At 45.4% G+C, this 18,261-nt stretch overlaps 1 protein-coding gene across 12 annotated transcripts in view; it reads left to right on the plus strand.

Moving 5' to 3' along the window:
* Positions 1-18,261, plus strand: part of PALM2AKAP2 (PALM2 and AKAP2 fusion) — a 488,279-nt gene that overhangs the window by 304,041 nt on the left and 165,977 nt on the right. The gene's annotated exons all lie outside the window — the stretch shown is intronic.

Consider the following 18,261-nt stretch of genomic DNA (forward strand, 5'->3'; position numbering starts at 1 on the left):
GCATACTAACAGTGATACATCAGGAGCATGTGAAAAGCTGTGTGTTTACACCCACCGCCATTGTTGTTGTGGAGTTAAAGGAAATTATATTTTTGCAAAGCAGTTTGTGAACGGGAAGTGGATACCAAATGGTAGTTTACATGTGACGAGAAAGTGTCTGTCCCTCTACCAAAAGGTTTACCTTTCCCAAATGTAAAGATTATAGGCTATTCAGGTGTGTTCTAAAACCAGCATAAAAATGGAAGCTGCTTTTCCCTCCTCTGGGTTTGTGACTGCTTTTGTATTACATTGAACCATATGAAATTTTGGAGAGCGATAGTGTTGAATGTCAACAGTTTCATATAGTTCAAAACGAGTAATTCTATTCTAGGGACCATTTTCCATCATAGAGGGCAAAAGATGACCAGATGAACTCCAAATATAGCAGGACAAACTTAGATACAAAAATAAGAACTTTGAAAGGGAACACAGTTCAGTACCACCAACGCAGAACTAGGCATTTCCCTAGGGTGTGTAGGATTTCTTATAATCTTAACATCGACCCTGTGAGGGAGACATTGCTATTGTTTTCCTTTATACATGAGGAAACTGAGTTACTAAGCGAGTAAGCACCTCACCCAATATGGCAGAGCTGTAAGTGGGGGTGGGGTGGCCGTGGGGGGACAGGTTTCAAGCCCAGCCATAACTTCCTTCCACACAGAAGGCTGTGTGTCATGAACGTGATGTGAGGTTGCAGCTGAGGCTGGACACAGATCTGGATAACAGAGCCATCTATGCAAAAACAGACGACAACAACAACAACAACAACAACAATCCCCCCCAAAATGGCACCAGTTCTTATTTTGAACCTTTATGTACTCAAGCAAACCCTCTGTAATATTAGCGCCCTCTGGAGGACAGGAGGTGTCTCTGCAGACTTCCATCCCAAAAGAGAAGCAGAGGGTAAAATCACCCCCTGTTCTCTTTTCATTGCTGCTTGATAGTTTTTCCTTCCCCATGTAGAAAAAGAATTAACAAAATTGCCCAAACAACTCTGTAAACTCTAGGAGTGGCCTGTCCATCTCTGAATGAGCTAGGGTGATTTTGTTGTTGTTGTTGTTGTTGACAGTAGTATTGCTATTGTCACAACAGCTAAGAGGAACAGTGCTGGCAATGAGGCCCTGCCTTTTGACCTAAGCTGTGTCACCCTTCCGCAGCACCACTGCCTCCCCAGCAGCCCCACTCCTCTCCTGCTTGTCTCATACACTGTCAAATCCTCCACTTCATGGACAATGCACAAAAGGAGTTAAATGCTCCTTTCAGAGTTCAGGCTACCAGATCTCAAAGAGATCGTCAAGTACAGAATCACAAGATGGCTATCCACAGGCTGAATCTAGCCTACATTGTAAATTTTGCCTGCATAGTGCTTTCAGATAGTTTTCAATTCATTGCTAAAAATAATAAGAGAATTCTCACTTTAAAAATATGGATTTCCAGTTTCTCTAGATATTTTAGAGGCTCTGTCTTTTTTTTTAATGTCTCAAAGCTATTATTTATTCTGTACAAGTTTCCACTGTACATTAGATGTTCTCCTCTTGCTTACACAGTAAACAAGTATACATCAGCCATTTGGCTCAGACTCACAAGTCTTCCCCGGAGAAGGGTGTCAGGCCATTTACATTCTGGGTGTCTTTCTCTGATGCCTCCTCCTGGGGGCACTGGAAGGCACCAGGATCCAACCTGTGTGGGTGTGCAAAGAGCTTCACACACAGAACCCCCATGTGTTGGGGTGAACAGCTTTACTCTCCGGGAGAGCACAAAGTTGTATCCAACTACATAGAGCAAACTCAAACCTGTAGGAAAGAATCACACAACTGAGGCAAGATGTCCCAGAATACCCAAGCTCCAGCTCCCAGGCTAGGACTGAAGACCGATGCCAAGAGGAGCCGAGGGTGGCATGGGCATCCCTGGGAAACTTGGTCCAGAGGGCTTAAGTCCAGGAGACTCTGAGAAGGTTGGGGGTAGGGAGTGGCAGGGAGATCCAGAAGAAAAAGCATGTTAAGAGGGAATAAATTAGGGGCACCTGGGTGGCTCAGTCAGTTACGCATCTGACTCGACTTCAGCTCAGGTCATGATCTCATAGTTCGTGATCTCACAGTTTGTGAGGTTGAGCCCTGCATTCAGCTCTGTGCTGACAGTGCAGAGCCTGCTTGGGATTCTCTCTCTCCCATTCTCTTTGCCCCACTCCTGTGTGTGTGGGCTCTCTCTCTCTCTCTCAATAAACAAATCAACTTAAAAAGTTTTAAGGGAATAAATTAAAGGTGTGAGAGGCACCAGGGATAAGGGGCTTGTGCTATCCTTCAATTGTTTTTCTAGCTAACCATTGCCTGGAGCTGATAGCAGCTGTCTCCTTTAGAGGAGCCGCACTTTCCCTCACCATCACCACCACCACATCCTATGATCTTACTCTCGGCCAGCTTCCTTTGCTCATGTCACCTGCCTTGCCCCTTCTGACATCTGAGTGCATTACCCCTAATCTACCATAATCCACCCATTTTATGGCTGGGTCAGATGAGTCCCAGGTGGAGATGAGACTTACCCATAGCAAGACAATAGCTGAGACAGAGCTAGAGATTAAATCTCCTGAACTCTTTTGGGAGCATGAGGCTTCATACTATGTTTGGATTTGGATCTGATAGAAGCATTTTAAAATTTTGAACAGGCTACGGGCAGAAAACCAGTCTCAGAATCTGGTGCTTTTGCTTTTTGATGGGAAAACCCACCTACTTGTATGGTGATGGATTATCACAAAGCTGGTGAGCTCATTTACAACTCAAGAGAAAAAAATTCCTTTCCCTACAATGTATAGTGCATGTAAAGTATACATATGTATGTAAAGTATACATATAGAGTGTGTGTGTGTGTGTGTATATGTATTATACCATATAGGTATATAAAGTATATATATATATACGTACACTATATAGGTATATAAATTGTAAATCATATATATATGCTACTCTGTCTACCTTTGGTTAAATGAAAATGAAATGTTTTAAGAGCTTTGTGGTATCATATGCTTTTTGGTAAAAAGGTTCATTCCTGGAAAGATAAACAAAAACCTTATGGTCGACAGTTGAATACTTCTGGGGGCTTCATAGCTCTTTTTAGAGAAAATACGAGGCAGATCCCCCGTGTACTTAAATTTAAATGTGGTCTTGTCTCCTCTCCTAATTCTTGGTCTTTTGTTGTGCTCCTGAGGCTATATTGTCACAGAATAGAAATGTTCTTGAAGGTTTACTCCCTTATCTTATTAAGAAAAGCAATCAGCCAGAAGTTTGACAATTCAGAGGGCAAATGAAACGGGACTCTTTCCTCCCATGGCTTGTCCTCAAACACCAGTGTGATCTAGTGTTTTCTTGTAACTTTTAACTACAGGCTAATGAAACTTAAGATGCTAATTGTATTTTCCCCGCTTTCTTTCCATTTCTAAGTCATGAGAATTAAAAATATGAGCAGTGGACCTAGGTAAGGGTTCTTTTCAGGTAAGGGTTCTTAGGTCAGCCCAAGGGCAACTTGAAGGCACGATAAAGTCTGGGGTCCGTGTGAATCATCCTGTCCACACTATTAGTTTATGCAGCCTCAAATTCCATTTTGTAAAGAGAGGTTTCAAACCAGAGTTCACAAACGGGTTCAGTCATTTCTTCTGTCCCTGAATTCCAACCAAACCCTAAGTATACTCAGAGACTCAGTGTGAGATTCTGTCATATACCTTAACTTGGTTTCTCCTAAACTTTGACCTTTGGGCACCAGTTTAATTATTTCTATCCTGTGTGAATATCACCTGTGGACCATTATGTGGTTTTTTAGCCACTTCTTTGACTTAAATTTACTTAAAAGATAGTTTTGTAGCCCTACCTACGTGTCATAAAAAAGGTAACTCTCAAGGGGCACCTGGCTGGCTCAATCAGAAGAGCATGGGACTCTTGATCTTGGGGTTGTGAGTTCAAGCCCCACGTTGGGTGTAGAAATTACTTACATAAATAAACAAACAAACAAGTAAACAAACTTTGAAAAAAAGTAACTGTCAAAATGAAGGCAAATCAACATCATTAATTCCCAGCTGCATACTGTTGCCTAATTGTACAGTTACCTGTGACCAGCTCTCATTGTGAGAGGAGGGAACAGCCAGGTTGGAGAACTCTCAAAAATACATCTCCAGGGGCGCCTGGGTGGCGCAGTCGGTTAAGCGTCCGACTTCAGTCAGGTCACGATCTCGCGGTCCGTGAGTTCGAGCCCCGCGTCGGGCTCTGGGCTGATGGCTCAGAGCCTGGAGCCTGTTTCCGATTCTGTGTCTCCCTCTCTCTCTGCCCCTCCCCCATTCATGCTCTGTCTCTCTCTGTCCCAAAAATAAATAAACGTTGAAAAAAAAATTAAAAAAAAAAATACATCTCCAGCCCTTTCATATTACCAGGTAGAATGAAAGAGAATCAAATGATAATAACTCTCTCTCTCTATGTGGTTCAGTGCTATTTAGTACCATGTTCATTTATCCCTGAAATGGTGGAAACACTGTCTTCCCACATTGGATTCTCTTAAAAATCCCAGTCCCTCACTTTGAAAATTAGAATGAGAAATACAAAGTGACTCACCAAAGCAACAGGAAGGAAAAGCAGAGACACGGAGCTGGTATTCAAGCCCAGGGGGGGGGGGGGGGGGGCGGTTGGGAGGGGACTTCAAACGCTCTGTCACACCAGGTGTCAGTCACACTGCGCCTTGCATAAGGAATGAATTGAATACATCCACGACAAACTTAAAGTCTCCATAAAGCTCTCCATCATTTAAACAAAAGTAACATCCGTTCCATCTGGAGCTGTCCCCGGCGTAAGCAGTTTTTCACTGATGGAGACCAGATCTGATTGGGATCCCTAAGTCAGGGATTTAGTCCATGCAAGCTGCAAAACTCTCAGTACTAGAGATTAAGCAGACCTTAATGGAAGAAGAACCACTCAGGGACATCTCAACTTCTCCTTTTCTCTTCTCTTCCCTTTTCTTCTCTCTTCACTCTTTCCTTCTTTTGCTCCCTCTTCTCTTCTTTTCTATTGTGTGAGCCTATAGTCCATGTGAGATGCAATTGGTCCCACCTGTAGGGTGAGTTGGACTTCTCAAAGAGCCGTGAGTTCTCCCACGGAGCGCCATGCTGTAGCTCTCTGGTTCTGCTTTCCTGCTTGCTTAGAATCTGGGACATTTGCTTAAAAATAGAATTATACTAGCGCCCCACCTCAGAGATCCTGATTTAATTGGTGTAGGTGAGGCCTGGGGCATTCATTAAATGGCTGCAAGTGATTCCAATGGGCCACTGGGTTGGAAACAATGGCACAGGGGAGCCCGGGGTGGGCAAGAATGGTCCAGAAGAGAGATCCAGGCTGGAATCCTTGTCTCAACTCGCAAAACCAAGAACAAAGGGAAGTTTTGGAGTCAGGACTAAAATCAAATCCTGGGTCTGTCATTGGCCAGCTGGCTAATCTGGGCAATTGATTTCAATTCACCACACCTCAGTTTCCTCTTCTGTAAAATGAGAATACTACTTTGTAAAGTTTCTATTAGAAATATCCTAAAGACTTTTCTTTCTGCTTCGCCTTTCTCCTATCTTTCTCCTTCCAAAAGGAAAGTGTTTGAGGCAGTTTATAGACAAAGACACAGCAGATATGAATATAGAGGGAAGTCAGGTCAAGAGAAAAATAAGACAAAACTAGAGGACTCAATCTAGCGTAGATTTCTGAGTGTTTCTGTCTCTTTTGTTTGAGCAATTCAGTTTGTAAAATGTGGGACGTGATACTTTTTTATTAAATAAACCACTGAATTCTAAGTTCTTGTGTCTGTTTTGAAAACAAAGAAAACATCAAATTATAGAATCAGCATTTTTGAGTGTGAAGGGGTCCATGGCCTGGACTTTGTCCTAGATCTGCCATTGATTGTGTGACTTTTTACTCTCTTGGCCCCAACCTTCTCGTCTATAAAATGAGTAATTTTACTAGATCATTCTTAAGGCAGTTCTGTGTGACATTCTAGGTGGATATTAATATCAAGAGTCTTTCTCTATAATTAAGAAAGAAGGAAAGACGGAAGGGAAGGAGGGAGGGAGGAAGGAAGGCAAAAGAAAAAAGAAAAGAAAAAATAGTACATTAAGCTGAGGGAGGGGTTTCCTAAAAGGTCCAGAAATCTCTAGCCTTTCAAAGCCAGCACATAGGTAATCTGCTGTGGCTCTGGCCTGACTCTGAGGAGCCCCTGGGCAAATCCCTTATCACTACCTTCATTCTGGGTCTTACCAACCCAGGGTTTTTCCGAGCCCAATGGAAAACTGGTGCCCATTTTCCTGTGTATAAAATTTAGTGGGGCAACACCTGATTTACCAAAACACCTGGTCCTCCGTGGTTGAAAATAGGAGTTTGGATTCCCTTTTTAAAATATAAACCAGGATGTCTGGGTGGCTCAGTCATTTTAAGCATCTGATTTCGGCTCAGGTAGTGATCTCACAGTCCGTGAGTTTGAGCCCTGCATGGGACTCTGTGCTGACAGCTCAGAGCCTGGAGCCTGCCTCAGATTCTGTGTCTCCCTCTCTCTCTTTGCTCCTCCCCCACTCGTGTTTTCTCTCTCTCTCAAAAATAAATAAACATTTAAATAAATAAATAAATAAATAAATAAATAAATAAATAAAATCTAAACCAACTGGCTTTTTAGGAGCTAAAGCCTAACATCTTTGTGCTCCACTCTCTCCTGAACCTGAGAATCTTGGAGAGTGGGTAAATACCCACCTAGAGGCTCATGGGAGGTGAGTGCAGCAGGCACACACCAGTACTCATTTATTCTAAATGTTTCTCCAAAAGAACTTTAAATATTTGAGCCGCATAATGACAGTGCTTCTCTCCCCTAGACAATGGATGTTCTGGGTAAGACACAGGCCTCATCTCATGTGTCCCATAGCTTAATGTCCAGTGCACCTGGATCTGAAATCAAAACTTCAGTTCTGCTCCTTCGTAGCTCTGTGTCTTTGGGCCACTTAGTCTGTATGCTCTGCAGTACACCACAGAGAGTTTACGAAGCGTAAGTGTGTTTGTATTGATGCAAAGAGCTTTAGAAGCAGTAGATAAAAAGCCAGTCACAGAAGTTCCCAGTTGGATGGGGTTAGTTGGCCGAAGTTCAGCTGGGACTAGTTTGGTTTCAGGTCCTTTCATCTCTCAGGAGAAAATTCCCCTTGCTGAATGTTGGGAGGAGAAGTGGGAATTCTCAGGTCATTTCCCGAGGCCATGGCAGGGTACCAAACCCTTCGCTGCAAAGTGCAGAAGAATCCATCAACTCATCGCCATGGCACTGCCCAATTTCATAAAGACAGAGAATTGCTGCTTTATTCATTCCTTCCAGAACTGAGATCAGACTCTTCTCTCTGACAGTCAGAATTTGCTAAAATGTAATACCTTCTCCTCTATCTCCCCTTTTCTCCACATGAGTTCCCACTGGTTCCTAATGCAAACTTTCCTTTTCAATGAAGGAGCCCAGCCCCGCCCCTCACTGGCCACATACACCCTATGCTGTCCTGTACACATCTAACATAGCCCCTTTCCTGTCTACATTTTGTGAAGTTGTCATCACCAGGCCTGGCCAAGCTCAAGTACCTTCAGCTCCATTATTCACAGCCTCTGTCCTCTGTCCTCCTGGTCCCCTCATTCGTGGCTGAGACTTTATGTGGGCTCTCTGTGTTCCTATGATGAAAGACTCATTTTCTAGTTCCAGAAATGGGTCAGAAGCAGCATCTTTTCTCTCTAAATTAGTTGACTTCACCCAGAGACACAGACTTACAGACTATGGATCAAAAACCATAATGAAGATTTAATGCCACCTTTTGGCTCCCAAGACTCAGTGGGAAAAGTGGGACAAGAGTCCTTGCCCACCCCCCCCCCCACCTTAAAAAGGAATTATAGTTTTAGTTTCTCCCTCCATGTCAGAAAAGAAGGGATTGGTATAGTGCTAACAGCCATGACTCTTCCCTTATCAGGCCAGAGGAGAGACTGAATTCTGCCATCAGGTTCCAGGAAAGTTTAACAGCAGAACACAGGCAAAATCATTTTTTCTGTGCCTCATAGGACAAGGGTATGGGTGGGTGGGTGCTTACTACTTTTTGGAAGTGAGTAAGCAAGCAGACAACAGACTGAGGGTGACCAGCTATTTAAGGATTAGACTGCTGAAGTATACCAGTTCTGGCTGGTAGGGAATGGGACTGGAGTTTCCTAGCAAGGCTACCATGCATGTATGATTGTTCAGGTTGCACACTATGAAATCCTAGAGGCATGTACATGCCGAGGCAGTATGTAAGTTCTTTGGAACATGTAGCTAAAAATCAACCAGAAACTTGCATTAGAAACATAGCAGTACACCTATATTAAACTTGCCATAGTATGTCAGTTTGCAAGAGCCAGTTTTAACTCTAATGACTATCGACTTTAACTCCTCAGAACCAGTAACCATACTCCCAAGGCATACTCCCAAGGATCAGACCTATTCTTCCTTGATTGTCTCCAGTGAAGTCTAGCATGGTACTAAACACATGGTATAGGATGAACGTGGCATGGTGTTTAGCTGGGATCATGCACCGGAATGAAAAGGGACAGTTGCTCTTCTCTCTAAGGCAGAGCAGTATTGCCCAGGCATGCGAGGCTCCCCAGTGGCTGTTAGTAAGGTTTCTCTGACCCGGGTGACTGTATGTCTTGGTTTGCCCATGTTTTCCCAGCCTAACTCCCAACAGTGTTCCAGTTTGGATGATAGAGGGCATGGTCACGCTACTTTCAGCATACAGATGGTCATCTCTACTTTGTCAGCCATCCCCATACATGAGAACAGCCTTTCCTTTTAATGATCCTTTGCAGATCCCCATGACACAGAGCAGGGCTCAGGGCACAGCAAGGGCTCTTTACCCAAACTGACCATTATGAAGGATCAGACAGAGTGCCATGGGACAGTCAGCTATCACATGAAATCATTTCTTTTTTCTTTGCCATTTATGATTGGTTTCATATTCCTATGGACATGTGATGAAGAGGAAGAGTTAAAGAAAGGAAGCAGAACACTATCAAACTCAGTACTTACTATCGAGATAGAAACTCAGCAGAGGACATGGCTCTTGGCCTGTGTCATTTGCCTGCTGTCCACAGTTGTTGACAGAGGAGATTCATTGATGTGGGTACTCAGTAGTTATAATTGCCACCAATACATCGGAGGGAGGGTGGAGGGTGACAGAGTCCTTTACAAATTCACATTCATCCAACAACAACCAAGAAATACCCACAACACTGTACATGTGCTGCCCAAGGCCTGAACTCATGTGCACAATGGCTCAGAGTTCTGATTCTTGAGTCTAATGGCCACTTTGTGCCTCAGTTTCTTCATGTATGAAGTGGTGATGAGGGCTAACTCTCTTGGAAAGTGTTTTGGACACTGCCAGGTGAATATGGACAGAATTAAAGTATTAGTTATTAGTAGGAGTAGTAACAGCAGCTTTGAGAGCCACAGAACAAGCTCTAAGGACGGTATGAAGCTGGAGTCAATAGCTATCATTCTTGGACCAAGTCTGGCTGTCCGCCTGTTTTTGTAAATAGAGTTTTATTGGGACACAGTTGTGTCTGCTTGTTTACATATAGTCTACAGATGCTCTGTTGAGTAGTCAGGAAAGAAACAACATGGCACACGAAGCCTCAAATATGTATTGTCTGATACTTTACAAAAAAAGTTTGCTAGCATAAGCCAGAAACACAAATTCACTTTCCCATTATACTAGCATTTACTGAGTAATGATTAAATGCCCCGACCTATACCAGATGTATTAACAAATATTATCATATTTAATGTTCACAAGAAGTAGTTCCTCAAGGTCAATGGAAATATCATCCCATTTTACCTTTGAGGCTCAGAGCCCTTATGACTTGTGTAAAATTGTAGAGACAATATTAATAACTCTGGTCTCCTGACCCTAGGTCCAAAATTTCAGGAGTCATGAGAGCAGGCATCTTGAAGAAGGTGGGTTTGCACTTGCTCTTGAGGCATCAGTGTGGTTGTCAGTAAGCAAGGATGAGACCTGGGGCGAGGGCATTCCAGACAGAAGGAGCTCATTGATCAAAGGGCCTGAATTGGGAAGCTCAGGCTGTGTCTGCTCATCTGATTTATAGAACAGGAGGAAACTGAAGGCAGTGAGGTCATGAAGTACAAGAAGTGGCTTGAGGCCAGGATGTACAGGTTGTTCCTTAAGGAAGAAGTTGCAAACTGAAAGTTCAAGGACAGGCTGATGAATATACTCTGGCATTTACTGTATTGACTCACATGGGGAATTTGGTTTGGTTTGGTTTTAATTTGGATTTATAAAATATTCCAGAATTTTATCTTCTCTTGAGAAAGCAAAATAGTTAGTCACATTTGGACCCACATTTCCAGGAAGCAGACACTAGCTGCCATTGAGTTCAGCTGCTTCCTTTAGATGGGACACCTACTTTCCCATGGGCCTCATCAGTATCATCTTTAGACCCAAGCAAGAGGAGCCCCTCTCCTGGGCCCTGGGCTTTAGTAAGGCCTTGCTCACACCCTTTTCCATAGGATGAGGAGTCTTTGGGCCAAGGGGACTTGACCTCTCAGAGCCTGCACACCTCTCCTGCTCCAAATGTGCTTCAGATGCCAGGACCCAGAATTGTCTGCCTGAATGGCCCAAGCTCACTTTGAGGGATTATATGGGTGTCTTCCTAGGTCTGTCTTTCCAAGAGTGGGACACACTGAAGGATGTACCAAGGGGAAACAGATTATGATGGGGGTAGGGGACATGCCGATGGAGCTCTGAAGTGCAGGCTAGAGTGTCCACTATGGGCTGCAAGGCCCCTGGAGATGCAGGAGAGAGCTGGAAGCAAGAAGAGAAGGAATGTGGGTAACAGGCCAGAGGACCTTGCTCTGTACCAGCATTTCGCAACCTGGGACTCCTAGGAATGCAGGAATACAATTTGAACTCGGCCTTCTTCTGAGTCAGTATGAAGTAGATTTGCCAAATCAGGAGGAGATAATATAGTTTATTTAATAATTTAGAGCTTGATTTCCAACTTTGAAATATTGAGACCTATATGTGGCTTCCATTTGTGCACTTGCTCTAAGCCTCAAACCTCATCTCAAATCCTGCTCCTTGACTACTGGTAGTTTGAAGTATGAACTGGCTCCAGTCCCCATCAGTTCCTGTTACTTTACACTGGGGCTGTGTCCCTCATCGACATAAACTGTCTGGTCCTTAAAGGCGTAGGAGTGTGGCCCTTGCTGTGAGCAATTAGTATAGAAGATTGAAGGCTTTTAATAATGGCACAGTGTGCCAGAGGGACTTCTGTAGACAGAGAATGACACAGGAGGGCCAGTTGAAGGGGTGGGAGTGCTCACAGGTCTAAACAAGTAGGAATAAGAAAGGAAAGGACAGATACAAGGGTAAATTTTTTTTTTCTTGCACAATGATCTTTAGGTTAAGGTGGCCAACTTATCCTGGTTTGCTTGGGACTTTCTTGGTTTTATTTCCGAAAGCCCACATCCCAGGAAACCCCTCAGTCCTGCTGACACTGGGAAGGTTGGCCCCTCATCTACAATGCACACATCAGGCCCCATCATCTTAAGGTCTTACTGTATGTCAGCTGGATCAGAACCAGGGACACTGGACCTGAATACAACTTTGCTTCTGGAAGGAAACTGTCCAACTATTTCCATTTCTCAACCCTAAATCAAAAACTCCTTCAGACTAGGGAAAATAACTAAGACCACAGAGGTTTCCCCCAGGTGCTACAGGCTCAGTTCTCTTGACAAGGGTGTGTTCAGGACCTAATTGGCTTATCAAAAGGGTTAGATTCCAGATTCATGCCAGAAGAGAAGGTGTTTCCACATTTGCTGGACACATGATGTCATTTTCCCACCTGTTTCTGGCCTTTGTCATTACCCTCAGAATTAACAGAGATCACACATAGCACCTTGAATTATGGAATCCTTGTTAAATTAGATTCTCATCTGTTCTAGAACCAGCATTTATTGGTAAAATTAGAATCCTCAGGAAAACAATATATATGTCCCACACATGTGGCCTTGGACAAGTGACTTAACTTCTCTAAACCTTAATTTTCTTCATCTTTCAAGTAGAACCAACAACCCCTACCACAGATTTTCTTTGAGAATAGATTTTTTTTGAGAACAGATTCTTATCTATTTTTAAATGTATATCCACTTGCGGCACCTTGGGGCAGTTGGTTGAGCATCTGACCCTTGTTTGCAGCTGAGGTCATGATCTCCTGGCTTCTGAGTTTGAGCCCCGTGCTGGGGTCTATGCTGACAGCGTGAAGCCTGCTTGGGATTCCCTCTTTCCCTCTCTCAATGCCCCTCTGCTTTTGCTCTCTCTCTCTCTCAAAATTAAATAAACATTAAAAAAATAAATAATTTTTATTTTAAATAAGGCAATGCCTTCACTAAGAGTGGGGCCTGCTTAGGATTCTCTCTCTCCCCATGCCCCTCTCCTCCACTTGCGTGCTCTCTCCCTCTATAATAATAATAATTAAAAAAAGAAGTATTAAAATGTTTGAGTGAGAGAGAGAGTGTGAGTGGGGAAGGACAAAGAGAAAAAGAGAGAGAATCCCAAGCAGATTCTGTGCTGTCAGCACAGAGCCCAACACAGGGCTCAATCTCATGAACCATGAGATCATGGCCTGAGCCGAAATCAAGAGCCAGATGCTCAACCAACTCAGCCACTCAGGCACCCTGAGAATATTTTTTTAAATGCTTCATGCCTAAAATAATTGGAAGCAGGGAACTGATCAATACATCAGTGTTCTCCGTAGCATTATTCCCAATAACCAGATGTGTCCATCAACAGATGAATGGATAAACAAAATGTGGTCTATCTATATAATGGAATGTTATTCAGCCTCAAAAGGGAATGAAATTCTGATACATGCTACAACATAGATGGACTTTGAAAAATTAGGCTCAGTTATACAAGGCAGACAGAAAAGGACAAAAATTGTATGATTCCACTAGATGAGGCACTGAGAGTAGTTAAATTCATAGAGACAGAAAGTGGAATAGAGGTTACCAGGGGCTGAGGGCAAGGGAGGAATAGGGAGCGATTGTTTAATGGGCACAGAGCTTCAGTTTGGGATGATAAAAAAGTTCTGGAAATGGAGAGTGGTGATGGTTGTACACCATAGCAAATGTACTTAATGTCCCTAAAACTGTACACTTAAAATAGTTAAAATGGTAATTTTTATGTTATGTATATAGTAGCCCAATAAAAAGTAAATGCCTCCTGTAGTACCTGGCCATTGAAGAAGAAGAAAAAAGAGCTAAAAGAATTAAGATGCTACTAAGTGTTCGGGATGGGAGTCCATACTTTGAACTACCGGTAGCCAAGGAGCAGGATTTGAGATGGGGTTTGGTAGGAGGAGGAGACCAGGCTAGGAAGGAGGCAAATCCTTCCTAGGAGCAGGAAGGAGCAGAAGGAGCACGAAGTGCCTCAGCAAACAGGAAGTGCCTAAGCAAACCGGAAGTATGCAGTGATGGAGGCTGCCCGGTGATGTGTGCTCTGTTCTGTTTCCTGTTGAAGACTGGAGGCAAGACTAGGTTGCTAGAGTCCTGGAGTCCAGGTCAACCAGGCCGGACACCAGGCAGAGCAAAGGCGCCGAGGATGTTTGGGCAGGGAAGACGGAGGGCATGCTGTTTGCAGGCAGATTCACATGGGTGCTGCATCAGACAGATGGGCTGGTGCCCCAGAGAGGTGCAAATCAGTTAAGTGCTGCCTTGGGGCCCCAGGATGGCGGCGGGCCATGGGGCAGAGAGGAAGGGAGGGACTGGAGGCCGATTTCAAGGGAGACTTGATAAACACGATTCAGGGGGAAGGGGAAGAGGTGGCAGAGCATTAAGTGGCCAGAACAAGAATAGTTTAGCCCCAGAGCCAGGCCTCCTGCATTCAGATACCAGCTCTGTTTCTTAGGAGCTGTGTGACCTTGAGTAGATTGCTTAATCTTTCTGTCCTTGTCTCTAACGCAGGGGCGAAGGCTATAGTGGTGGCTCTCTCACAAGGCTGTCATGAAGTGAAGTGAGGTGGCATTGGTCAAGTAACTAAAACAGGGTCTGCTACAGAATATATACTTGCTGTGATTATCTATTACATCTGGGTGGTAAAGGTATGTTGGGGTCTGTTACACTATTTTTTGTATTTGGATCTTTTTAGGCATCGCATTAAAATAGCATGCTTTAAAAAAGATACTGTGAGCCATGCTTCTTAAAGCTCATGTTTGACACATTTGGCGTCTTGTGAAAGTGCAGGTTTGCGTTAAGCGGGTCTGAGGTGGGGCCCAGGAGTCTGCATTTCTAACAAGCTCTTGGGCGGTCCGACGCTGCTGGTCTGCTGGCTGCTCTGTGAGTAGCAAGGCTGTAGAGGAACGAAGGCCCACCAATGTTTCTAGAAGGGGGGACTGTCCTGGTTATCTTTTGCTGCATTACAGATCCCCTAAACCTAGTAGCTTAAACCAAAAACGTTCATCATCGTCATTGTTATATTATCATCTCTCGCAGTTTGGGTGTGCAGTTCCTGCTCAAGATCTCTCATGGGGTGGTCGTCAGGGGGTGGCTGGGGCTGGGGTCGCCTCAAAGGCTTCCTCACTCCCGTGTCTGGAAGGCACTGCCGCTGTCTGCTGGGACCTCAGCTGAGGCTGTCAGCCAGGACACCTACCCATGGCCTCTCCATGAGGCAAGGGACTCTTCAGAGCCCAACAGCTGGGTTCCAAGAACAAGTGTCCCCAGAGAGAGATCCAGGCAGAAGCTGTGTCCCGCTTTGTAGCCTCACCGCCAGAGTCACACAACATCCCTTCTGTCACATTCTGCGTTAGAAGCGAGTCGAGATTGAATGCATAGCGTTGTGATTATACTTAACAATACTGCAATAAATACTTGAAAGTTGTTAAGAAGACTAGATCTTAAATGTCCTCACCACAAACAAAGAAATGAAAAGGAAGACATGACCAGTAGGTACCTTTGAATGAAAAGAAATGGTGTCGCTGGCGGCTGCACGAGCCTTAGATTTCCAACACCCGTGTTGCCATCCCAGCTCTGTCACTTCCGGGCCAAGGAATGCCCGTGTGTATCATTTGACTTTGAACCTCAGCTTCCACATCTTGTCAAACTGTTTTCGTCTTTGGAGATCTGAAACTTTGACGAAGCCACGTACTTGAACGAGCCCAGCAAAGGGCCCGCTGCTCAGTAATTGTCGTTTGTTGCTGAATAAGCTACGGAGAAGAGGTTGGCATATTTTCACGTCAGATAGAGGAGCGTGTAGGTCATCACTGATAGCTAACCTGATGCAGGAGACCGGGAACTATTTTGAGTGATTAGGCCAAGTAACTATGTATCCGTACATTAAAGTGTGATAGATAACAAGAATTAAAAAACAAACAAAAAGGAGCGCTTCACTAAGGCCAGGCAATGTGCAAGGGGAGGGCAGTTAGACTCTGTCTTCAAGGGAGAAGTGTCAAAAAGTTTGCGGACATGTCTTAAATCGACCAGGGGCTTGCTTCAGGACGTCTAGCAAGAACAGAAAGCTGAGAACAAGTGCACCAGGGACAGCTGACTTGGTTGTGTTCAGATTTGTGGCCTTGAGGTTGCGGTGGGCCAAGTGGGGTTCTTTCTCCAGCAGGCAGGAGGGCGTGTGAGTAGCTGGGAGTCTATTTCCACCACCAGACTGACTTCATGAAAGCAGGGACTGGGCCCTTTTCTCTCCAGCAGTCCCAGCACGATAGTCCCACACAGTGCTCGATGCTCAAAAAGGACCCTGCAAATAGTTGTTGGATAAATGAAGGGGCGAGTGAGTGAATGGGGGAGGGGCTAGGGTGGAGGCTCAGAAATTCTGGAAACCACTCCCAGCATTGGCCTCTCTGGCATCGCTCCCATAGAAAGGGACTCCTTTGTTCTCTCTGAGGCCATGGGGGGCCCAGAGGTCTGATCTGAGCAGCAGCTTCGGGCTTCCCCCCCCCACTCCCCACCCCCTGCACAACCATGGGCTGGAAAACCTCCCTCTTGACTTCCACTAAATGGAAACTGAAACTGGAATTTCAGGAGAAAATAAAAATCAACAGTGGCTCTTTTGATTATGATGCTATCTCATTTCTAAGCAGCTCACCCTATTTCCTGTTTATTGCCTCCACCAAGAGCAAAAGTGACCAAATCTCTGAGCGGAAGGCTTGCTCTGGGGACCTCGAGCCAGATCAGGAACAGGAAGCCGCCAGGACTCTTCTGGCCGGCCTGGCAGTTTTGATCATGCCTCGGGTGGGGGTGGGAAGTGGGGTTTCTGAACGAGCCTCCGGTCTGTGGCCGGCCTTCATCTCCCACGCGTGCCAGCTCCCAGTGCCCAAGTCCTGGGGACCTCCTGTGAAGGCAGAGAGAGGGACCTGGGGAGGGAGGCCCCCAAGGAGAGCAGAGTGACGTTCAGGGCTGCCCGGGCAGCTGTGTGTCACTTTGGGAACGCCTGGCAGGAAAGGCGGTCCGTGGCAGGCCTTTGGTCTTCGTGCAAATAATCTGAGAATCTCCTCCAGCAATAGAACAGGGTCCCCAGATTTTGGGGGAGTGACCCTAGACTCAAGTCCTGTCCTGGATACAAAACTGTGGAGCTTGCCACAGACAGGGGGACACGTGGGGAGTTAGGGGCTAAGAGAAAACACGATCGGAAAGCAAATGAACAGCTGCAGGGTTGCAAACCGCAAGGCCCTCTGATCCACAGTTCTTCCTTGCCCCTCCCCCTCACACACATGTAACACATGCACACCACATACATGTACACACACAGCACATGGAGACACTTGCCCACACATGCACACGCGTGTACATGCTGCACACGTACACGACACATGCATATACATGGGCACATGCCACACATTTACTCCCACTACGTACACCACACATGTATGCATACACGTATAGCATGGGTGAACACAAACATGCACAAACACACATACACACACATACACGTGCATGTACACAGCATGCAACACACACGCATCCCTCCCAGAAAGGATCTGTGAAGATGGGACATTTCAGCTGGCACCTGAAAAATCAAAGCAGGTGCCAAAAGCATCCAGGCACAGGGCGATTGCAAAGGCTCCGCAGCTCCCCAGCTGTCGTCAAAGAGGACAGACAGTGTGTGGGGCTCCCTCCACATGCCGGGGGCTTTCTCCAGGGCTTTCTCACCTCCAGGACTGTTCTCTCTGAAAAGTCCCTCCCACTCTGTCCTAACCTTCCAGCGCCTTTCTCATTCACTGTAACTCCATTCACTCCTTTCACTGTAAATCCACTCACAGAGTTAGCGGGTATAAATATTGACCCACGAACCCACGTGCAAGAAGCAACTCTTTATTGTCTTTAAATCAGATTCTACTGGACGCCGAGCTCCAGGGCTGCTGGCCTGGCTGGCAATTCAGTCTCAGTCTTTCCTGGGACCCCCTGCGATGCAGGCTTGTGCAGAGATGCCATGCTCACCTACGGGCGGGCCCACCATCACCGCCCCCAGTGATTTGTCCTGGGACGCCTGTGTTCCAGCCCTCACAGCCCCTTCAGGAAGTCTGTATGGCTCCTGAGCCATGCTGGGGGATGAGCACCTTGGCAGAGGCTGGCAGCCGGCTTCCCTACACAAACCACATTATTGCCCCGGACAGCTCTCCTCCACCCTCAGCCCAGAGGCAGCCTCTGCAGCTCCCCTCCGTAGCCCCTGCTCTCTGGCCACCCGTCCTCCAGGAGGCCCAGCTTGATTTCCTTAATGAACTTTGGCTTTTGCAAAAAACCTGAAAGCCCACTGACCGAAAGCAGCTTCTGGCACAATCCCTCCTCCACCCAAGCAAGAGAGCACAAAACCCACCCACCTGCTAGAAATGGAAAGGAGGGTGACACATAGGAAGCACCCACACAGATGTTTCCTGGACCTTGCCGTTAGGGTCTCTCTGTTCTCAGGGATGCAATCCACCCAGCCCCTGAACTTGAACTCCCCAAGAACAATGCTTCTCTAACTATCTGTGGTGAAGAATCAGATTTTGTTTTCTTCTTTTTAAGTTTTCCAATTCATCCCAGAATGATAATTTTGTAAAGTACAATGAAAGAAATTTTTTAGAGAAACAAACAAAACCCCCGCAGAATGCAGGTACCGTTTTGTTTTTATTATTATTATTAGGTTCAATAAATTGCTATATAAGT

Source organism: Felis catus, chromosome D4 (genome assembly GCF_018350175.1).
Source record: "Felis catus isolate Fca126 chromosome D4, F.catus_Fca126_mat1.0, whole genome shotgun sequence".
Taxonomy (NCBI): domain Eukaryota; kingdom Metazoa; phylum Chordata; class Mammalia; order Carnivora; family Felidae; genus Felis; species Felis catus.